The sequence below is a fragment of the Symphalangus syndactylus genome, chromosome 18, assembly GCF_028878055.3.
Source record: "Symphalangus syndactylus isolate Jambi chromosome 18, NHGRI_mSymSyn1-v2.1_pri, whole genome shotgun sequence".
In the NCBI taxonomy this organism is placed as follows: Eukaryota; Metazoa; Chordata; class Mammalia; order Primates; family Hylobatidae; genus Symphalangus; species Symphalangus syndactylus.
Window position 1 is genome coordinate 66,022,645 of NC_072440.2, and position 22,974 is coordinate 66,045,618.

At 51.8% G+C, this 22,974-nt stretch overlaps 2 pseudogenes; one reads left to right on the forward strand and one right to left on the reverse strand.

Annotated features, from left to right (window-relative positions):
- The first annotated feature begins 5,359 nt into the window (after positions 1-5,359).
- Positions 5,360-9,898, forward strand: LOC129467695 (tubulin alpha-3 chain-like; annotated as a pseudogene).
- Positions 9,899-10,856: 958 nt separating this feature from the next.
- LOC129467528 (uncharacterized) lies at positions 10,857-21,924 on the reverse strand (annotated as a pseudogene).
- Positions 21,925-22,974: the final 1,050 nt, after the last annotated feature.

Here is a 22,974-nt window from a genome sequence, read left to right on the forward strand (position 1 = left end):
TGTGGTATATCTGTACAGTGGAATATTATTTGGCAATAAAAAGGAATTTGAGGTGATAACAATGTTCTAAAATGTATTGTGGTGATGGCTACATAACTGTGCATATTCTAAAGGCAATTGAATTATATATACTTTAAATGAATGAACAGTATGGTATGTGAATGACATCTCAATAAAACTGTTTCGAAAAGAAGGAAAAGTACTGAAACATGCTAAAAACAGATGAAACTAGAAAACATGATGCTAAGTGAAAGAAGCCAGTCACAAGCTCACGTGTTGCATGATTGCATTTTTATGAAACATCCGGAGTACACAAATCTATACAGACAGAAAGTAGATTATAAGTTGCCTAGGCGTAGAGAAATAGAGGGATTGGAGATTGACAGCTAAAGGATGTGGATTTCTTTGGGGGGGGTAATAAAAATGTTCTAAAATTGATTGTGGTGATGTGCAACTCTATGAATATGCTAAAAACCACTCAATTTTACATTTTAAATGGGTGATTTGTGTGGTATGTGAATTGCATCTCAAGAAAGCTGTTGCAAAAAATATCATATGGGTTGAGCCTAGTGGTATTAAAAAAGTATAAATATGGCCAGGCATGGTGGCTCACGCCTGTAATCCCAGCACTTTGGGAGGCCGAGGCGAGCGGATCACACAGTCAGGAGATCGAGACCATCTTGGCTAACACGGTAAAACCCCATCTGTACTAAAAATACAAAAACAAAATTAGCCAGGTGTGGTGGTGGGCGCCTGTAGCCCCAGCTACGTGGGAGGCTGAGGCAGGAGAATGGCGTGAACCCAGGAGGCGGAGCTTGCAGTGAGCCAAGATTGTGCCACTGCACTCCAGCCTGGGCGACAGAGTGAGACTCTGTCTCAAAAAAAAAAAAAAAAAAAAAGATTATAATACCGTATTTTCCCCATAGCTTTTCTGTGTTTAGATATGCAAATCCTTACTGTACAGGTCGGTAGCCAAGGGGCAATATGCTGTACCATATGGCCTAGGTGTGCAGTAGGCTGCACCATCTAGCCTGGTCTAAGCACACTCTATGATGTTCTCACGTCAACGAAATCGCCTGATGATGCATTTCTGAGAACATATCCTAGTCATTGAGCAATGCATGCCTCTACTGAAGAGCACCGTGTGATGCGGGCTACAGCTGAGCTCTGTGCACGATGTGGCTGGAGCCCTGAGGAAGGGGGGGTCTATGGACTGAATGGTGTCCCCCTCAATATTAGACGCTGAAGCTTTAGTTCCCAATGTGATTGTGGGCCAGGGCCTATAAGAAGATGGTGAAGGTTAAGTGAGGGCATAAGGGTGGGCCTTGATCCAATAGGATTAGTGTCCTTATAAGAGACCAGAGAGCTTGGGTGCTACCTCCCCCTACCCTGTGGGAGGACGTGGTGAGAAGGTGGCTGCGTGCAAGCCAGGAAGAGAGGCCTCTGGGACTTTTAGCCTCCAGAACTGTGAGAAAATAAATGTCTGTTGTTTAAGCCGCTCAGTCGATGGTATTTTTTTATGGCACCTGGAGCTGACCAATACAGAAGGATTCACCCTCCTGGGGAGAAGGGGCAGTGGGGGCAGTGGCCTCCTCTGGTTTCTCTGGCCCTCTGCAGAACTCCCTGCCTGCCCCTCCTTCTTGTGCCAAAGCATCCTTCTAAGGGCAGACCTGATCGCACTGTTCAGAGGCCCCCAAAGCCCACAGAAAAGGCCCAACTCCTGGACCTCATGTGTTCTATCCCACTGGGGGAGCTGCTTCTCTCTTCTCTGCTCTCTTCTCAGGAGGGAAAGTTAAGGGTCTGCTTGACCACCCTCTGGGGAGATGCCAGAATGGGGTGCTGCATTCCAGTGATGAGCTGGGGGTAAGCCTGCATGTCTCCTCCTGTACTTTTCCCAGAAGTGAATACACAGTGGATATTCAAGAAAGTAAAGACTATCTTTTAAGAATGAATGAATCAGGGTGGGCATGGTGACTCACACCTGTAATCCCAGCACTTTGGGAGGCTGAGGTGGGCAGATCACTTGAGGTTAGGAGTTTAAGACCAGTCTGGCCAACATGGTGAAACCCCATCTCTACTAAAAATACAAAAATTAGCCAGGTGTGTTGGTGGGCGCCTATAATCCCAACCACTCAGGAGGCTGAGGCAGGAGAGTTGCTTGAACACAGAAGGCGGAGGTTGCAGTGAGCCGAGCTCACGCCACTGCACTCCAGTCTGGGTGGCAGAGCAAGACCTGGTCTCAAAAAAAAAAAAAAAAAAAAGGAAGAATCAGGCTCAGTACACTGGCACATGCTTGTAATCCCAGAAATTTGGGAGGCCAAGATGGGAGGATCACTTGAAGCCAGGAGTTCCAGACCAGCCTGGGCAGCATAGTGAGACCCCCGTTTTCTATAAAAAACGTTTAAAAATTAGCTGGGCATGGTGGCATGTGCCTGTCGTTCCAACTACCTGGGGTGCTGAGGTAGGAGGATCACTCGAACCTGGGAGTTTGAAGCTGCAGTGAGCCATGATTGCACCACTGCACTCCAGCCTGGTTGACAGAGTGAGAACCTGTCTCGAAAAAAAAAAAAAAGAATGGAAGGATCAAACTGCACATGGCGATGCATGCTTGCCTGTAGGCCCAGCCTACAAGGGACGCTGAGGCAGGAGGATCATTTGAGCCTGGGAATTTGAGCCCAGCCTGAGCAACATAGTGAGATCCTGTCTAAAAAAGAAAAAAAGGGAAGAATCAAATAATTGTTCCAAAGTCCTTCAAAATGAGTATTGAGTCCCAGCTTGGCACTTTCCTGAGCAGGGATTTGTCTCCTCTTTCTTCTTTAGTGAGAAAAATAAAAATAGCTCAGAGCACTTTGAGCTATGTGAGGTATGCAGAATTTATCAGGCCTGGAGACATAAATATGGGACTTCAGGCAGGGCATGGTGGCTCATGCCTGTAGACTCAGGAGGCCAAGGTGAGCCCAAGGTGGGAGGATCACTTTAGTCCAGGAGTTTTGAGACCAGCCTGGGCAACATCAGGAGATCCTTGTCTCCTCAAAAACTTAAAAAAAAAAAAAAAAAAAGCTGGGCATGGTGGCACACACCTGTGGTCCCAAGTCGGGAGGTTGAGGCTGCACTGAGCTATGACCATACCAGTGCATTCCAGCCTGGGTACACCGCGAGACCCTGTCTCAAAGTAATAATAATATGCTGGGTGCAGTGGCTCATTCCTGTAATCCCAGCTGTTTGGGAGGCTGAAGTGGGCGAATCACTTGAGGTCAGGAGTTCGAGACTAGCCTGGCCAACATGGTAAAACATTGTCTTTTCTAAAAATACAAAAATTAGCCAGGTATGGTGGTGCATGCCTGTAATCCCAGCTACTTGGGAGGCTGAGGCAGGGGAATCGCTTGAGCCCAGGAGGTGGAGGTTGCAGTGAGCCGAGATCATGCCACCGCACTCCAGCCTGGATGACAGAGCAAGACCCTGTCTCAAAAAAAAAAAAAGAAAAAGAAAAAGAAAAAGAAAAACAAAACAAAACAAAACAAAAAACAAAATAATAATTATAATAAAAGAAAAAGAAATGAATATGGGACTTCAGCAACATATTTCGTATCCATGCCCAGGGGGCAATTTTTTAAAGGCATTTTGTTCCTGACTAGCTTAACCCATTATCTTCTTGTTTGTAGAATTTATGATAAAAAGAATAATGTATAGACAACCAATAGCTTATGTTGTTTTAACACAAATTCTTGTGGCCAGGGAAGCTGAAGTGATAGGATTGTTTGAGGCCAGGAGTTGAAGACCAGCCTCAGTGAGACCCATCTCAATTTTTTAAAAAAGAGCAATTCTTGGTAAACCACTTAGGAACTGCTTCTTCTTTTGTCTTAAAAACAGCATCTCTGGCCAGGTGCAGTGGTTCACACCTGTAATCCCAGCACTTTGGGAGGCTGAAGCAGGCAGGTCGCCTCAGCCCAGGGGTTTGAGACCAACCCTGACAACATGGTGAAACCCTGTATCTACAAAAAATACAAAAAAATTAGCTGGGCATGGTGGCACATGCCTGTAGTCCCAGCTATTCGGGAGGCTGAGGTGGGAGGATCACCTGAGCCTGAGGAGGTTCAGGGCTGCAGTGAGCTATGATCTTACTACTGCACTCCAGCCTGGGCAACAGAGTGAGGCCTTGTCTCAAAAAATAATAAAATAGGCTGGGCACGGTGGCTCACGCCTATAATCCCAACACTTTGGGGGCCGACGCGGGTGGATCACGAGGTCAGGAGCTCGAGACCAGCCTGACCAACATGGTGAAACCTTGTCTCTACTAAAAATATAAAAATTAGCCAGACATGGTGGCACGTGCCTTTCCCAGCTACTCAGGAGCCTGAGGCAGGAGAATTGCTTGAACCCGGGAGGCAGAGGTTGCAATCAGCCGAGATCCTGACACTGCACTCCAGCCTGGGTGACAGAGCGAGACTCCATCTCAAAAAAAAAAAAAAAATATATATATATATATAAATTAAATAAAATAACATAAAAACAGCATTTTGTAACTGCTGCTAATTAAGAGTGTATATTTAAAGCAACTTGAATCTCCGCTCCAGGGCTGAACGTCTTAAATGTGGCAATAATAAACTTTTTTTTTTTTTTTTTTTTTTTTTTTGAGACGGAGTCTTGCTCTGTCACCCAGGCTGGAGTGCAGTGGCGCAATCTCGGCTCACTACAAGCTCCGCCTCCCGGGTTCACGCCATTCTCCTGCCTCAGCCTCTCTGAGTAGCTGGGACTACAGGCGCCCGCCACCATGCCCGGCTAATTTTTTTGTATTTTTAGTAGAGACGGGGTTTCACCGTGGTCTCGATCTCCTGACCTCGTGATCCACCCGCCTCAGCCTCCCAAAGTGCTGGGATTACAGGCGTGAGCCACCGCGCCCGGCTACTTTTTTTTTTTTTTTTTTTTTAAGAGCTCTGTCACTCAGGCTGGAATGCAGTGGCACAATCACAGCTCACTGTAGCTTTGAACTCCTGGGCTCCAGCAATTCTCCCACCTTGGCTTTCCAAAGGGCTGGGATTACAGGTGTCAGCCACCTCACTCAGCCTTCTCCCTTCTATTTACCTTCTCCCTTCTATTTTAGTTTGTTATTCTCCCCTTTTAAGAGCTTCTTCCTTATAGGTTTAACCCTGATAGGCAGACACAGTTTGTTCTCATTCCCTTTTTTTTTCTGTCACCACAGAATATTTTGCATGCCGTAGAGTTTCAAATTGTCTTAAAATGAATGGGTTCACATTTATGTTCTGGTTCACAGTGTGAGTGTATCTCTATCCACGTGGGGCAGGTGGGTGTCCAGATCGGCAATGCCTGCTGGGAACTGTACTGCCTTGAACATGGAATTCAGCCTGATGGTCAAATGCCAAGTGACAAAACCATCAGTGGTGGGGATGACTCCTTCAACACGTTCTTCAGTGAGATTGGGGCTGGCAAGCACGTGCCCAGAGCAGTGTTTGTGGACCTGGAGTCCACTGTAGTTGATAGGTCCTCGGGCACTGGATGGCAGCTTTCCTGGGAGGGTGGGAGAGCATTGGTAAAACCCCACATGGGCTCCCGTGAATCCCCCTGCAGAATGGATGGGATAGACAAGCATATACCCATGGCATCGTTAGGGCAGAAACTGAAAGTTTCATGTTTAGTGTATGTGAGACTCAGCTCCTAATTTAGGATGTATGGGAAAAGCTGCTTTGCCAGCAGTAAGATGGGCTGTGGAGAGATTCCCTCGTGGCTGCCTCAGCCCTGCCCAGGTGGCCCTGCCTGCAGGGTGTGGGGCATTGATTCCCTCCTGAATGCTGTGCACTGTCTCATGCTGGTGCATGAGAGTCTTGATGTGCATCTTAGGCATAGAAGGTAAGTACAGAACATTCATTTCCTTCATCCAGATTAGAAGTCCCAGGTGGTTTCCAAGGAGAGCTGCAAAGAGACAGTACCTTTCAGTGTCCCGCAGGAGGTGACAATGTCACCTGAAAGCATGTGGGACCCAGGCCACACAGGTTGATGGGACTGCCCTTAAGAAGTCACACTGACCTGGTGACTGTCCAGTTTGTAAGAGATTTTTAACTTATAGCCTTTGATGTAGTAGCCCAGGGCAGGAAAGATGTATGTACCTGTAGAATTACCAGTGTTGGGGGGCGGTGCGAGAGCTTATTTCCCTTCATTGGGAACTATTTATGCTGCCATTTATTTATTTATTTATTTATTTAGAGAAAGAGTCTTGCTCTGTCGCCCAGGCCAGAGTGCAGTGGCACAATCTTGGCTCACTGCAACCTCCACCTCCTGGGTTCACACCATTCTCCTGCCTCAGCCTCCCAAGTAGCTGGGACTACAGGTGCCCGCCACCACGCCTGGCTAATTTTGTTTTTGTATTTTTAGTAGAGATGGGTTTTCACCGTGTTAACCAGGATGGTCTCGATCTCCTGACCTCGTGATCTGCCTGCCTTGGCCTCCCAAAGTGCTGGGATTACAGGTGTGAGCCACCGCGCCCGGCCTATGCTGACATTTATACCAGAGCTGACTTTAACTTCCTAGAGCCTTAAATTGCATTTGTGGTTTGGTTATCACAGAGACATTTTCTACCAGACACTGCCACTGTTGACCTACAACATGTAGCTCATGTACTTTGAACAGCATGTACTTTGTAGAAGTGAACAGTCCTGGAACGTGTTCACCTTGGTGTACAGTAGGCCTTAAAGACTCACAGCACATGTGGTCTCTTTGTAGATGAAGTGCACACAGGGACCTACAGGCAGCTCTTCCACCCAGAGCAGCTGATCAGTGGGAAGGAAGATGCAGCCAATAATTACTCCAGAGGCCATTACACCATCGGCAAGGAGACCTGATCCTGGACCGGATCCGCAAACTGGTAAGAAGAGAAGGCTTCATGTGGACGTTGTCCCGCACAGGACACTAGGCCTTGGATGGTGAAGGGAAGGTCATTTTCGCAACACTTAGAGCAGCATCTTGAGTCCAACTAAGTCTGCAACGTCTTACTATGAAGTGTGCGTGGTGATTTGTGCATAGATATGTATTGTCTGCTTTTCTCTGCTTCAGAGTGTGATGCGAGTTCATTATGGATGGTCTGAATCCGTATCAACTCTCAGAGGCAAAGAGATGTGGCCCCGGCTTGGTGGAGGTTGGTGGTGTGGCTCCCACGGGCATTGGCTCACGTTGTCTGGTTTCTCTCAGGCGGATCTGTGCACGGGACTGCAGGGCTTCCTCATCTTCCACAGCTTTGGGGGTGGCACCGGCTCTGGGTTCGTGTCTCTGCTCATGGAGTGGCTCTCGGTGGACTACAGGAAGAAGTCCAAGCTGGAGTTTGCCATTTACCCAGCCCCCAGGTCTCCACGGCCATGACCCAGTCCTACAACTCCATCCTGACCACCTACACGACCCTGGAACATTCTGACTGTGCCTTCACAGTCAACAGCAAAGCCACCTATGACATGTCGGTACAACCTGGACATCGAGTGTCCCAGGTACACCAACCTCAGTCGTCTGATTGGGCAGATCATGTCCTCCATCATGGCCTCCTTGTGATTTGATGGGGCCCTGAATGTGTGCTTGAGAGAATTCCAAACCAACCTGGTGTCGTACCCCCACATCCACCTCCCCGTGGCCACCTATGCCCTGATCATCTCAGCCGAGAAGGTCTACCACGAGCAGCTGTCCGTGGCCGACATTGCCAATGCCTGTTTCAAGCCAGCCAATCAGATGGTCAAGTGTGACCCTCACCACGGCAAGTACATGGCCTGCTGCATGTTGTACCAAGGGGATGTGGTCCCGAAAGACGTCAGTGGGGCCATCGCCACCATCAAGAGCAAGCACACCAACCAGTTTGCAGGTTGGTGCCTGACTGGATTTAAGGGAGGACTGGGTAATGTGGAGTCCTTGTGCCGTCAGGAAGTAGCAGACCTGCAGAATGATGCTGCCCCCGAAGGCCTGCATCCTTTGCAGTTGCTTGTCTGGAACTGTCACCCTGCCCCTGTTCCATGGGCTAGGCTCATGGACATAAACCAATGAACCAGAGTGATAATTAATTCAGTGGTGTCTTTTGAACTTCCTTTGTGAGTCATCACACTATATATCTGTGGTGAGATTTTTGTGTTTTTTTAAGAATAAGGTATTTTTTGGAGGGTTTTGGTGCGCCTTGCTTGGACAGCAGAATTTGTGTGGAAAAGATAGGTTGAACTTCGTAGAAATTTTATGGGCATTTTGGGGAATCATGTGGATGGTGTATATAGTTTAACTTGGGCATTATTATAAACTGCTCTCACTAAGTCTTGCTTCATCTAAGTATGTCCAGGTTGTGCCAACATATGTCATAGGTGGCTTCGTTGTCGACCATGAAGGCACAGTCAGAATGTTCATCTGTAGAAATTATATCCAATTTAAATGTCTTTCGGAGTGTTTGATTTAAAGAAAGACTATCAAGAATCTTTTTGTGACGAAAACAGCACCATCTTTATTTCTCTTTTGGGAAGCCTAGTAATTTTGGCCTGTGTTTGCCTCAGACAGAAAATCTGTCCCCATCTTCCACTGACACATGAAAGAAACCTTGCTGTCCCCTTTCAGCTTTTCCAGGAGTTGGTGACTAAATCCTGTCGCTTCTCCCTCTGTTGGACCTGTGCGTCCTCTGCTTTGCTTTCCCTGCCTCCTCTGGCTCAGACACCCACTGCCTCTGGGGAGACCACTGCAGTCAGCTCTAACTGGGAATTCCTACTCTGGGCTTCTCTTCCTCTCCTTCAGGGGTTAGCATGGCTGCTGGACTAGCCGCCCAATTTTGTAAGTAAGGTTTTGTCTGAACACAGCCACCACACCCCTTCACTGCAGATCGATTTTGCTGTCCAGCCTCAGAGTGGGGTAGGTGTGACAGAGTCCATGTGCCTGTAAGGCCTAGAATTTGTATGATCTTGTCATTTATAGAACAGGTTTGCTGACCCCTGCTCTAGTTGACCCCATGCACTACTCAGGATGTGTTATTCCCAAGTTCTGAAACTTGGAATGCTTCCCTTTTGGTTCCCACCTTGGAATGTCACTTCCTACTCAAGCAAGCACATGGACTACTCTTGCTGCTGTGGCAGCTTCATTCAAGTGATCTTTGACCTGTCAGCTTTGCATATTTCACAGTGGCTTGTTTGGTGGACAGCAGGGGGTATGACCTTCCCCGTGGTATCACAGTTGTGTACTCACAATCTATCTGGGTGGAAAAAGTTTAGCTACAGAATTTCATTACTACCTTGTAAAACCCTTTGGAGTAAATAATCTATAAAGAAGACAAGTAGTGTACATTTTCAGAGGGAAGACAGTCTTCACCTGGGCACCTATCACATGTCACAGTTGCTAGGACACAGCCCTTTGGGCAGCTTGGGATCCTGCCAGGGTGGCCACCTCCAAGGCTCCTTTCTCTTTATTCCTTGTCTGGAACCGTCACCCTGTCTGGCACAGAGAAGGGCTTAGTGAGGTTTGTGGGGGTGAACTGAGCATTCTCCTGGTCACCTACAGGTGGTCTTCTGTTTGAGGAAAAGTAGCCACCATTTCTAGGTTTGATACAAGCTTCACGGACTGCTTTCTTCCCCTTCTCCGGCAGGTGGGCATTAACTACCAGCCCCTGACGGTGGTCCCTGGGGGAAACCTGGCCAAGTTGCAATGGGCCATGTGCATGCTAAGCAACATCCCAGCCATCACCAAGGCCTGGGCCTGCCTGGACCGTAAGTTTGATCTCATGTATGCCAAGCAGGCCTTTGTGCAATGGTACATGGGGGAAGGCATGGCGGAGGGGGAGTCCTCTGAGGCTCGCAAGGACCTGGCAGCTCTGGAGAAGGATTATGAAGAGGTGGGCATGGATTCTGTGGAAGCGCACGCTGAAGAAGGCAAAGAATACTGAGGGGAGGTGTGGTGGGCTCTCTCCTGCCGCCCCCAGCATGGCTGCTTTCAAGTTGTTTGCAATTAAAGTTTCTCTATAAAACCAAGACCTCTGTGTGTCGTGCTGCTTGGCTCTGCCTACAGGAGCAAGTGGGACCCCAGAGCCTGCATGGACAGTCAGTGGGGTCCCAGCCTGCCCTGCTGGCATGGGGTTGGGGTGCAGCAGGAGTGTACGTACTTAAGGAGCTGCCACGGAAGTGACTTGACGCAGGGGAAACAAGCCAAGCGTTGAGTGGATAGGTTTCCTAAATTCTAGGAAAGCTAAGTCAGGGTTTCAACTGAATTTGCAATTTTGGGGGCTTTTCTATTAATGGGATGTGCTGGCTAAAAAGAAGAGCCTAGAAGCAGAGTGTTTAAATCTGAGGTCTGTGAATGGGGCGTGTCCATGAAATCCCTAAAGCTGTAGGTCAAATGTGTAAGGTCAGGACATTTTAGAAGGGGGAAGGTGTTACTGAGTTCTCCACAGCATTTGTGACCCACAGAAGGTCACAACACACCCATCCTGACCCCCCACTGCTCCATGGTAACCTGGAAGGCAGCGTTTACCCTCCATGCACACACACGGTCACCTTGCCCCTCAGCAGTGTCAACTGTCTTGGTAGAAAACCTTGCACCTTTCACTTCAAGTGAAGCGTGTTAACGTCTGTTTATAAAAGACCTGGAAATCCAGGTATCTTTTCTCAGAACCAAAGTCAGCTCCAGGAAGTTGACTCAAGATGAAGTGACCTGGTTAGTTCAGCTGTGGCACAACCAGGACGTGCATAAAAACCTCATTCTAAGTTTGTGCCGTAATATCATCAAAAAACAGTAGAGAACATATGACCCAGACCGTCTGCATCTCAGAAAGACTTACTATCAACTGAAGGAGACAACACATAGCCTTTGCTGGGGACAGTGGTGTGACAAGTCTCTGGCCCGTCTTAGGTGCTGCCCCACACCTGCTGCCTTCTTCCAGGCCCGCCCCACTTGGGCAGCCTGGTAGCACTGGGCTGGCGGGGTGTCCTCTGGCTGGATCCTTTGCGGCCGCTGCATTCCAACAGGGCCGGCGCTCCCCAGAGGGAGGTGCTGCCTTTGTTTCTCCCTGAGGAGACACAAAGCACAACCAATAGGAACGGACGAGCCCCGTAACTGCAGCACCTACTGAAGTGTGCTCCTTGAGCAACATTTGTGTCTGCATATTTCCCTCAAAGCCACTTCAAGCTGAAAGCCCTGTATCAGTCCCCAGTCCTGAGGCTCACAACCACCAAAGGCAGTTCATGCCCCAGAAGCCCTTGGCCACGGGTCCATTTAGGGAAGGGTAAGCGAGGCTGGTCCATACTTGGCCTGGACAAGGAACCTGGTCTGCCCTGATGGCGCCAAGCAGCAGCAGCAGGGACTTGCCGCTTCATCCTCCAGGTGTGTTCACGCTGAACTGTACATCTGAGCTGCCTCAGACGGTGACAGGCAGGAAACACTGCAGTCACCAAGTACTGGAATTGGGTTTCTGATTTTGATTTTGGAAGCTCTCACATTGTTTCCTACCTACCTGAGTATTCTGCAAACAGTGGTCAAGCCTTGTAGGGAGACCCCCTGAAACTATTGCTGTGGAATAAAAGATGAAATGCTCTTGATTATTGTAAATACAAAATAGCATGCAGGACTGTGTAAAGACAATGCCAGATTGGACTGCCAGAACGAGCCAACAGTGCGTGATGTGCTTCCCCCTGCAGAGAGCCTGTGAACGGACGTGCAGTCAGGGAGGTTTCACATCACCAAGATTCCTATCCCAGAAAAGCAGATGTTCATAGCTCTGGGAATGGAATGCGACCGTTGTGGAGAGCCTATAAATGGACACATGGGGGGGGCGCCTGTCCATATGGATAAGAGGGCTATAAACGCCCTCATCTTGCCGTGGCTCTTCTAGGCCTCTTTAGGGTGAAGACATACTCCCTTCTGAGAATTTCTGGTCTAACCAGTTGTCTAGCTTCACGTCCTATTTCCATGGATTGTTTGTAACCAGCTTTTGTTGCAATTGTTACTGCTGATTAATATCTTGCTAATCATAGGTTATGGAAAGACTGTGTTTCTGTTCTAAGGCTCTGTTAGAAATTACTGACGCACACACTATGTTGTAAATTCTTATCTGTGTATACTGTACTTCTACATACAAATGTACTGTACTTCTACATACAAATGTTATGTTAAAGAATTACTTCATCCCCATGTGACCATCTCACCTCATAATCAAATGACCCTAAATCCCTCACTAACCTACCCCCACCCTCGCTAAACTTAATAATAAATGCTGGTATATCCAGTGCATTATTGACACTGTGGGGCCAGAAGTCAGTGACGCCCCTGGACCCAGCTTTCACTATCTTGTGTGTGTCTATTATTTCTCAACCTGCCGATCCGCCTAGGAGCAAAGAGAGAGCCCTGTTGCATTGCGGGCTGCTGGCCAGATCCCGCAATAAAGCCTCTCGCTCTTGAGTTTAGCTACCGGATTCCATGACTGGGTTCCTCCTGTGGTCTGAATGCTTGAGACTTTCCTTCTGACCACCAGAGAGTCTCAGATGAAGACCACTGGTTCAGATTTCCCTCGATTTGTAATTTGCTTACTCCTTTTTGTGAAGATAGATCTGCAACCACACTTGAGCCAGAGCTTTATTTTAATGGGATGGATTTCCCTGGACTTGTGTCGTCAGCATCAGCAAGACCGAGAGGACCCTCCAGGAGACAAATGTGCTTGGGTAGAAGGCTTGCCCGTGGGGTCACAGCCCCCCATGTTGAGTACCTTGGCCAGGGCTCTCTTTTGCTCTGGCCTGGTAGAGTCTGCCCCATGGGCTCTAACCAGGGCGTGTGTCCCCTGCTTGACTCACAGTGTTGGGTCCCCCAACTTGTCCCCCCAGCTTTGTCCTGACCGAGAGCATGCCTTGACCGCTCTGTGACCTGGTCAGCTGCGTGTTCCCCCTGCAGGCTTGAACCCTAGCTGGGGCCTTGCTTCTTACCAGACACTGATAAACATGTTGTTTGTTGCCCGAAACAGTAAAAGATCTGACATGTTGCGAAGCATGTGGAAACTGGCCCCACCCCCAGCCAAATTCCTTGCACCCTCATATAAACTCCACACTCCACCCCCCTCACTGCAGCATGCCTAGGCAGAACCTCCTTCCTTGCTGTCCCTTATGAGGCCATACTGCAGCCCTGTGTGTATGGAAGTTCCCCTAACACATGCTTTGGACTGACCACCCTCGCATTAAGTGCTTCTTCCTTTGGAATCCCAGCTGGCTCTCATCCCAACTGGCTCTCAGTGGAAGGTCTGGGGCAGTCCCTTGCGGGAGCTCTCCTGCCACCACTTTTGGGGTGAGACCAGACGATGGTTCAGCCAACAGAACACTCAGCCTCAATCCTGGTTCTTCCCTGGCCTCTTACCAAGTTTAGTCAAATAGCCTGCAACTGGAAACTGCGCTCTTGGAGAAAAGATGCAACCAGGTGTTTTAGGGATCCACCAGGACATTTCTGTTTCACCATTTGTCACCTTGAACAAGTGGAGGCTCCTGTGTCTGAGATGCCATGGATCTTGGCTACTCCAGAGGACACTCCAGCTCCCTTTCCACGCCAATACTGAAAAGAAAATTCTCCCCAAACCCCTGCAGGGATAGGATGGTCCTCCTTGTGAGAGTTTCTGGGGAGTTCTTCCTCAGAGAATGAGATCTTTGCTGCTCGGTGGGTGGTGAAGGTTATAGTGGTGTCAGGCTTGGAACTCTGTCAGCTTGGCACACTCAACTCAAGAAAGATGGAGTCAGGGTTGCCCAGAACCAAGGAGGGGTGCAGCCAGAAGCATGTGATGGGTGAAGTTTGGCCACCTCAGTCTACCAGTGACTCGTGAAAAAGGCACAAAGCAGAGAATGGCCACCATGCATTTCCTTTGGTACAAACTGCCATTATTTTAGTCTCCACTGACTGGTCAGGGGGAAGGACCCCGTCTCCCATGAGCAGATGAGCCCCACCACCCTGCAGCAGCTCCTACAATGGGCCAGCATCCTCCTCTGAGGCCACAGTCCCTCTGCGGGCCAGGCCAGACAGAGTCAGATCGTCTGTAGCCGCGGTGTTTAGGTGCCCACGTGCTCTCAGGGTGACTAATGTCCAGCTCCCCACAGCACACGGCAGGGCAGGCTGCAGACCTGGGTCTGACTCAGAGCTGGCTTCCCTTCAGCTTGGCGCCATCTGAGCTTCCTCTCTTCCCCTCAGTAATGACTCGGTCCCTTCTGGAAACAAGGATGAGAGGGAAGCAGAAAGGAGGAAATAAGGGTTTTGAAATTTTTTTTAAATTGTTTTGGTTTTTAGAGACTGAGTCTTGCTCTGTCACCTGAGCTGGAGTGCAGTGATGCAATCACAGCTCAGTGCAGCCTTGAACTCATGGCCTCAAGCAATCCTCCTGCCTCAGCCTCCAGAGTAGTGGGACTACAAGCATGTGGCCACACCTGACTAATAACGCTTGCCTTTAAATCTGACGGGGCTGACAAACCCTTAACATAACTTTAAGCCATAATGGATGTTAAGAAAACAATTCTGGAACCCTTCAGGAATCATGTGCTCTTGGGGTTAGTGAGGAGCCCTGTTCAGGCCTCCTCACTTTATGAAGGATGAGGAGGCCCAGAAGAGAATGGCCTGCAGCATCTTGAAGTGGGAAAACCAGCTTTTTTTTTAGCTCTGCTCCCTTGGGAGGGGCTACTGAGTCAGATGGGTTGGACAGTGGGGTTGAAGCAAGTGTGGCTGCAGGTTGGGGTGGGAGGGTGGGGTGACTGATGTCCCCAGGCCTGGTCCCTGGTGGGTCCTCCTATGCACCAAAAATAGTCAATGACCAATGAATGTTAAAACAGACTTCATGCTATAATTCCAGTGCTTTGGGAGGCTGAGGCAGGAGGGTCCCTTGAGGCCAAGAGTTCGAGACCAGCCTGGGCAAAAAAGTGAAACCCTATCTCTAAAAAAAAACAAACCCAAAAAACAAACAAAAGCCGGGCGTGGTGGCCTGCACCTGTAGTCCCAGCTACTCAGGAGGCTGAGGTGGGAGGATCACTTGAGCCCAGGAGTCTGAGGCTGCAGTGAGCCATGATTGCACCACTGCACTCCAGCTTGGGTGGCAGAGGGAGACTACCTCTAAAAAAAAAATTAGATTAACAAAACTTAAAAATATAAAAATAAAACAACAACAAAACCAAAAACAGCCTGGTTCATTCTCTTCAAGGTCAGTGCTCCTGCTACTCTGAAACCAGCTGGTGGCCACTCGGCATTTTGTGAGCCCCTAACAAAACAAACCCCAGAATGCAGCAGCCTGTCAGCCTCTCATGATCTGGGGAATCCCTGAAGCTGTGGAGTGGGCCAGACCAAGCTGGGACGCCCTCTGCCGTTTACCTTTGGTGTGACCTATGTGAGCCCGACTCCCCACCATTTCCCATCTGGGCAGAGCTGGTTGGGGAATGAGGATGTGTCCCTTCCTGCTGGTCCCCAGGGGTGGCCTTTCTTGTTTTGTAGTGGCAGCGCGAACTTGCGGCAACATGGGCTGACCAACATTTGTGTTAGGAAGGAAAACTGGCAGAGGTGAGGTGAGAGAACTGAGAGGGAAGGAAATAACCACTGGCTCTGCTTGAGAAGCAGCCACAGCCAGGGCAGGTGGCATCAGCAGTGGTGTCTCACTGGCGGGGGCAGGGGCAGCACGGCAGGCCCTTTAGTCTGTGGCTTGCCTAATACTCCTGTCGGACAGTGCTGCTCCAACACATTCATGACATGCCTTCAGCAACCCCAAGTCAGGGGCATGAGCCACACATGCAATTTTTTTTTTTTTTTTTTTTTTTTTTGAGACGGAGTTTCACTTTTGTTGTCCAGGCTGGAGTGCAATGGTACAATCTCCGCTCACTGCAACCTCCACCTCCCGGGCTCAAGTGATTCTCCTACTTCACCTTCCCAAGTAGCTGGGACTACAGGCATGTGCCACCATGCCCGGCTAATTTTGTATTTTTAGTAGAGATGGGGTTTCACCATGCTGGTAAGGCTAGTCTCGAACTTCCGACCTCAGGTGATCCACCCACCTCAGCCTCCCAAAGTGCTGGGATTACAGGAATGAGCCACCGCACCCAGCCACAATTTTAAATTTTCTAGTAACCACTAAAGTAAAAGAAAATGTGAAATTAGAATTCAAATAATATATTTTAATTAACCCAAAATATTCAACATATTATCATTTCAACATGTAATCAGTACATAAGTTTTTCACGAAATGTTGCAATCACTTTTTTTTTCCTTTTTATTTAAACAGAGATGGGATTTCACCATATTGCCTAGGTCGGTCTCAAATTCCTGGGCTCAAGTGATCCACCCACCTTAGCCTCCCAAAGTGCTGAAATTACAGGTATGAGCCACTGTGCCTGGCCCTGCATTCACTTTTGTTCTTTTGTCTGTAGACACCGGATCTCACTATGTTGCTCAGGCTGGTCTCGAACTCCTGGCCTCAAGTGATCCTCCTGCCTCTGCCTCCCAGTATTGGGATTATAGCCATGAGCTACCATGTCCTGCATTCACTTTCGTACCAGTCCTTTGCCACCTGCTGTGCATAATACACGCAGTGCAGTGACCATGCCAGCCATATGTAGCTCATGGTTCCGGTATCAGGCAGCACAGCTCATGTGAGACGCACGGCTTCCACATACCAAACGTCATCTTACATGCTCTGGACAACTTTTAAAAATGTGTAGTTTCCCTAAACTTAGGGTCTGCTTGACTGAATTTAGTTTTCCCTCAATGACTCCAGACCCTCACCACGACAAGCATAGCCCCTCTCTTCTGTGGTCTTCTGTTTCCCCCTCCCTGTGGGTATGAGTGAGCCTGGTGGTGGTGGTCCCCGCAGGCCGTCTGGATGGCTGGGGGACAGGAATCCAGAGACGCTGGGGCGCCTGCTGCAGTTCACAGAGGCAGGCTCGAGTGGGCCTGGCCCGCAGCCTGGAGAACTCCACACCCAAGTCCTGTGTGAAATCTATGGCCTCCATGCCCACCAGCTGGATCACTCCGACAACCCCCCTTATGTTCTCTACCCCAGATTCTGCCATTACTGGGGCAGCCGGAGCTCCGCGTGTTCAGATGCTGCAACACGCGGGCCTCAGAGAGCTCTCGGCATCCCATCTGCGAGCTCTGCCTCTCACTCCGCAGCACCCTCCTGGTGCGGCCCCACCTCTGCCCCACTCCCCTCTGCCTTCTCCCCAGGTTTCCCTCTATCCCCACAGGGCATCCCCCCAGGGCCTCTGTGCCCTCATATCCTGGCCTTTTGCCACCCAGCCTACAGGACAGAGCCCTCAAAGAGCAAAGACCCTGAGGGGCCCAGCATGCCAGGCCGCTCCTGTCCTCGTGTTTTGGGCATCCTCTCACTTCTCTTGGAGCCCCCGTTCGCTCACACGGCACCCCGATCCTCCTGGCCCCTTTATGCCCGTGTTCCCAGCACCACGACCCCCGCATACATCTTTTTTTTTTTTGAGATGGAGTCTCACTCTGTCTCCCAGGCTGGAGTGCAGTGGCGTGATCTCACCTCACTGCAACCTCTGCCTCCCAGGTTCAAGTGATTCTCATGCCTCAGCCTCCCGAGTGGCTGGGATTATAGGCGTATGCCACAACACCTGGCTAATTTTTTTTTTTTTTTTGTAGAGATGGGGTTTTGCCATGTTGGCCAGGCTGGTCTCTAATTCTGGACCTCAGGCCATCCGCTCGCCTTGGTCTCCCAAAGTGCTGGGATTACAGGCATGAGCCACTGTGCCTGGCCCCCGAATACATCTTGACTGTGTCCTGCCACCTCCTTCCTCCCGCTCTGGGCCCACCAGCGCCTGGACAGCACTCTGCCTTGCCCACCCCCTCCCACCACCCCAGCTCACACCTTCGGGGCCCTGCTGACCCCTCCTGTCCCGCCCTGTGTAACCCTTACTGCTCTCCTGCTCAGAAGCCTCCTCCTACCTCCATCACTGGTGGTTTTTCTCGCCACCTCTCATTGGACCGAGTGTGACCATCTCACTTCACTGCCACACCCTCTGCACTGAGAGCTGGGCCCGGCACCCAGAATCCCCAAGTGAGTGGCAACATCCCTTAGAATGACAAGGACTCTGTTCCCAGTTTCTTCCTCCCTGTGGAAACCTGCCCTTCAATTGCTCATCTCAGCCTGCAGTCCGTGCATCCCTACCCCGGCTTGTCCCTCAGCCCCTCCTCACCCTCCCTTGGGCCTGAGCTCTGGGTGGCAGTGAGGTGGGCACTGTGGGGAGGAGCGTACAGGAGGTGCAACCAGAGCCCCGTGGGCTCTCACAGGCCCCTGGCTCTGGGACCCTGATTTCATCACACCTAGTGACACCTGGAAGGTGGCCCCAACTCAGGAGTGAGGCGGGCAAGGGGGCTGAGTGCTGGAGTGTGGCCACGGGACCAGCACACGGCATCTGTGTGGTGCTGCCCAGGAGGCTCGGAGAAGGCGGGAGCCTCTGTTTCAGCCTCCAGACTTCCTGTCCGGGTAGGGGACAGCTTCTAGGAGGCCGAGGTGTTTGTCACGCCTGGGGCTGTGCTCTCCGGCACAGCACACCACCCCTCGGCCTGCTGTCCTCCTCTGGGGTGGGCGGAATTCTTTACAGGGCACAAGTCTCACTCACTACAGTTCACCTCTGCGGTGTGGGATGTTGATCCTGTCCCCAGATGCCAGCCCAACTGTGGGCCATACCATGTCTCTAATAAACAGAGCCAGAAATTGTGCCCTGTCACTAAGCCACAGGGCAGCGATGGCCTACGTGGTCCTGCCCTTGCAGCTTACAGGTTTTTCTGCCTCCTGGGGCCAGGCACTTTCCATGAAAACAAGGGAGAGCACCAACCCCCAGAGATAAGCCAATAAACACGACCTGAGAAAGAACAGGCAGCAAGAGAGGCGGAGGGAATGGGGCGGGGTAGGGGCTGGAGAGAAAGGTGAATGTGTGGCAGCCGGGCTGTGGGGCAGAACCGGAGAGGCCGCAGGCCAAGGGCCCAAGGAAAAGAGGGGTTCGCAGTGGGGTTATTGTTCCTGGCAGAGAGAAAAGAGGCCTCTGGAGGTCAGAGAGAGACATAAAGAGAGCAGACACAGCACGGGGTCAGTGAGGCCTGTGCACAGGTGCCTGAGGCCTCTCAGGGCAGGGGGACGGGATGCCCAGGCCCTGCCCCCATGGGGGCAGCCGGCTTTCTGCCCCTTCTCAGGATGCCTGTGTGGGTGTACTCATGCTTCCAGGTGGGGAGCAAGCTCTGGGCCTCCTTCCAGTGGCCTGGGAGGTTTTACTGCATTGCACAGAGGGAGCTGTCGGGAGCAGAAGCAACATGTGGGGAGGATAAGCAGGGACCAAGGCTCCACCATGACGCACTCTCGGCCTCAGCATCTGCTCAGCCCCAGTCACCATGCTGGAGAGAGAGGAGGCCCTTCAGGCCCCGCAGGCCTCTGTACCCTGGGAGTTCTGCCTCTGACTCCTGTCCTGCAATCCTCAGAGGGAAGCTGGCCAGGGCTGGCCAAGCCCCTGCACAGGACCTGGGCCCAAGTGGGGTACAGGCAGGCGGTGGCAGGAAGACCTCTGCCTGCCCTGCTCCCTCGGCACTTTCCTGGAGGCTGTAATGCCACAAGACAGGACCAAAACTGTGCTGTTGTTTTTTTTTCGAGAGGAGTCTCACTGTCACCCAGGCTGGAGTTTAATGGTGTGATCTTAGCTCACTGCAACCTCCGCCTCCTGGATTCAACCGATTCTCTTGCCTCAGCCTCCAGAGTAGCTGGGATTACAGGTGTGTGCCACCATGCCCAGCTAATTTTTGTATTTTTAGTAAAGACAGGGTTTTACCATTTTGGCCAGGCCGGTCTCAAACTCTTGACCTCAAATGATACGCCTGCCTCAGCCTCCCAAAGTACTGGGATTACAGGCGTGAGCCACTGCTGCTGGCCCAAAACTGTCTTTTAAAAAAATTTTTTTGGGGGTGCTGGGCGTGGTGGCTCGCACCTGTAATCCCAGCACTTTGGGAGGCCGAGGCGAGCAGATCATGAGGTCAAGATATCGAGACCATCCTGGCCAACATGATGAAACCCCGTCTCTGCTAAAAATACGAAAAAAATTAGCTGGGCGTGGTGGCGCATGCCTGTAGTCCCAGCTACGTGGGAGGCTGAGGCAGGAGAATCACTTGAACTCGGGAGGCGGAGGTTGCAGTGAGCCGAGATAGCACCACTGCACTCCAGCCTGGCAACAAAGCAAGACTCCATTTCAAAAAAAAAAATATATATATATATATATTTTTTTTTCTTTTTTTTTCACAGGCAGGGTCTCACTCTGTCACCCAGACTGGTCTCAAACTCATGGCCTCAAACGACTTTCCCCCCTTGGCCTCCCAAAGTGCTTGGATTACAGGCATGAGCCCCTGCGCCTAGCCCAAAGTCGTCTTGATTCCTGACTTTGTGGAATGGAAGCATGAGTGAAGAGGTGGGGAGAGGCTGAGGCGGAGGAGCCCTAGCCCACCTGGAGCACCGTGGGGCATGCACTCTGCGTCCACCTGGCCTGGACATGCCTCCTAAGGATAACAGCGAAGCCAGGGAGCAGAGCCCACGGATGAGCCCTGCAGGTGCTGGGCTGAGACCGAAAGACAGGCGTGGTCACTCCGGGCCATGCTGCCGCTGTACTGCGCCTGCCCCTCTGCGCCCCGCCCCCCGACCACTGGGGCAGGGACAACGGGCCCGGCTCTGACTTCGGGCACGCTCGACGTGAGCAGAGACACGGCCGCAGAGTCCTGGGGCTCGCTCGCCAGCCTCTGCACGGCACACATCGACTTGAGCATCTGGAAGACGGCCACGGGGGCCACGTTCAACTTCAGCAGGTCCACCAGGGTCCTGGCGGGGACAGACGCCGGGCCGGTGAGCCCTCCCTGCCCAGCGCGGACCCGGGCCCCTCCCTGAAGACCCGACAAGGGCGGGAGGCTTCTCCCGATCAGCGAGGCTGGGCTGACAGCGAGAGCACAGGTGGGGGCGTCGGGGGGCACACGGCCCCCACCCGTCCCGCTCACTTGAACAGGTCGGGGTCGATGGCGCCGCCCGCCGCCTGCGCCAGCTCTTACAGCTCCATCTCAGTGCTCAGCGCCTTCTTCCGCCGCAGTGAGAGCTTCTGCCGGGCAGCCTCCAGCCCCGGGGGTGCTGCGGGCCCCGGCCCAGGCCCTGCGCCCTGGCCGCGCTCCCACCTTGCCCCCTAGCAGCCGCGCCCGCCGCCTTCTCCCTGCAGCGCCAGTGCCCGGCCTCCCGGGCGGCCGTGAATGACCGCAGGGGCCCAATCCTTGGTGGGCAGAGCCTCCCTGATAGAGGTCCTGGCCGAGTATTGGTCATACTCGCTTAGGTGGCAACACCCAGCCCAGTGCCAGGCATACATTGAGCGCTCAATAAATGCCTCTTGCAAGAAAGCGTGCAATTGTCTTATCCGCGCCGGTGCCCCACTAGGGGGCGCTCCAAGGCGGCACCAACCACTCTGCTTACGCGCACGCGCACTCCTTGCTGGAGAGAACGTGCACGAGCTTTACGGTAAGGGGCGCAGAGGCCGCCACTACGCAGGCGCGTTCAGTGGCGGACCACCCCCTCACACTCCTCCCTCGCCACCTCCCCTCCGCCACCAGGCCGGCCTTCGCTTTGCACACGCGCCTTTTGATGTAGCGTCCTAAAGAGGCAGAGGCGCTTTATCCGCGTGACGCCCCGCGCAGCTTGATGATGACATTTCGGCACCGGGTGGCCGAATAGCGGCTTCCAGCTCAGAGGCGGGCAACACTATGGGTCCCACAGCTGTGTGGCGGGGGACGCGCGTGAGACGGTCCCGCGCCCCGGCCCAGCGGCTTCCCCAAGCCTTTGCCGAGGCCGTCTCCGTTCCTCCGCGAGTCCTGGGACTCAGGCCGGCCCCGGCCACTCTGCCCCAACCAGGCGGGCTTGGGAGGCGAGGGCTCCAGTTGAGTCCTCATGACGCCCTCCTGGGCCATGCCTTTGTGCCACCTTCCCGCGCGGCTTGTACATTCTGTTTCGGTAGGTGCTCGTTGAAAGTTAACATTCGTTGAAGGAATTGAGGGAAGGAGAGCTTCGTGTTGAAGTTGAGCCTTGGGCTCAACAGGTGCTGTGGGAGGATGAGCCAGGTGTGGGTCCCAGCTCGACCCTTCGCACTGGATGCTTGACTTCTCCAAGCCTCGGTTTCCTCATCTGTGATAGGAAGGTGCCTCCCGATTCCCAATTAACAGGACAATTGGGCTGCTGCTGCTGCTCAGGGGAGGTTTTGGCAGTGACAGGATTTACTTGGAATGACTGGCGTAGCCTGAGAGCTGTCGCTCTCGGAGGAAACCCCAAAACGGGTTCCGAAGCAGCTCATGAAGAAAGTGTGTGTTGAGGAGGCCAGATGAAGCGGACGCTCGGTGCATGGCAGAGGGGTGTGATGCGGGAGCGTGGCCATGGCAGGGTCAGAGAATGGGTGAGGGAGACATCGACCTCTCTTGGAAACTCCCGGGTTTGAATTTCCTCTCGGAAATTTCCCGGAAGTTCCTCTGGGCCTCAGTCTTTTAATCGCTGTCTATGAAAGCTTCCTCTGAGCAGAGATGCTCTCACTTCAGAGCAGAGAAAACTGCACTTAAACAGTTCCCGTTTTGTGCTGCTTTGATCATTTTGGAGTAGTGCACAGTGTTTTCTTGACCAAGTGCGTCAGGACTGAAGTGTTTTAAGTTTTCCTTAACACTAAACTTGGTAGGTTAAGAATGGAAAAAACCTGAGAGGTGTTCTTATTGCCAAGTGGCAGAGATTCCTGTCTCCTTTTACCCCTCCCAACTGCCTACGCGCCCTCCTTACACCCAGCCTTTCTTCCTCCGCATAGACTGCCAGGCGCCACCCCTGTGCCTTTACTTGTGCGATGGGCAGAGCTGGGCCAGGAAAGCTGTCACTAGCCCACCAGTGGGACTTGGGAGACTTCCTCTCTGCGCAGTCTAGGTTTAGCATTTTTCATTTCTGACCTGGGTGGACGGAGAGGTAGG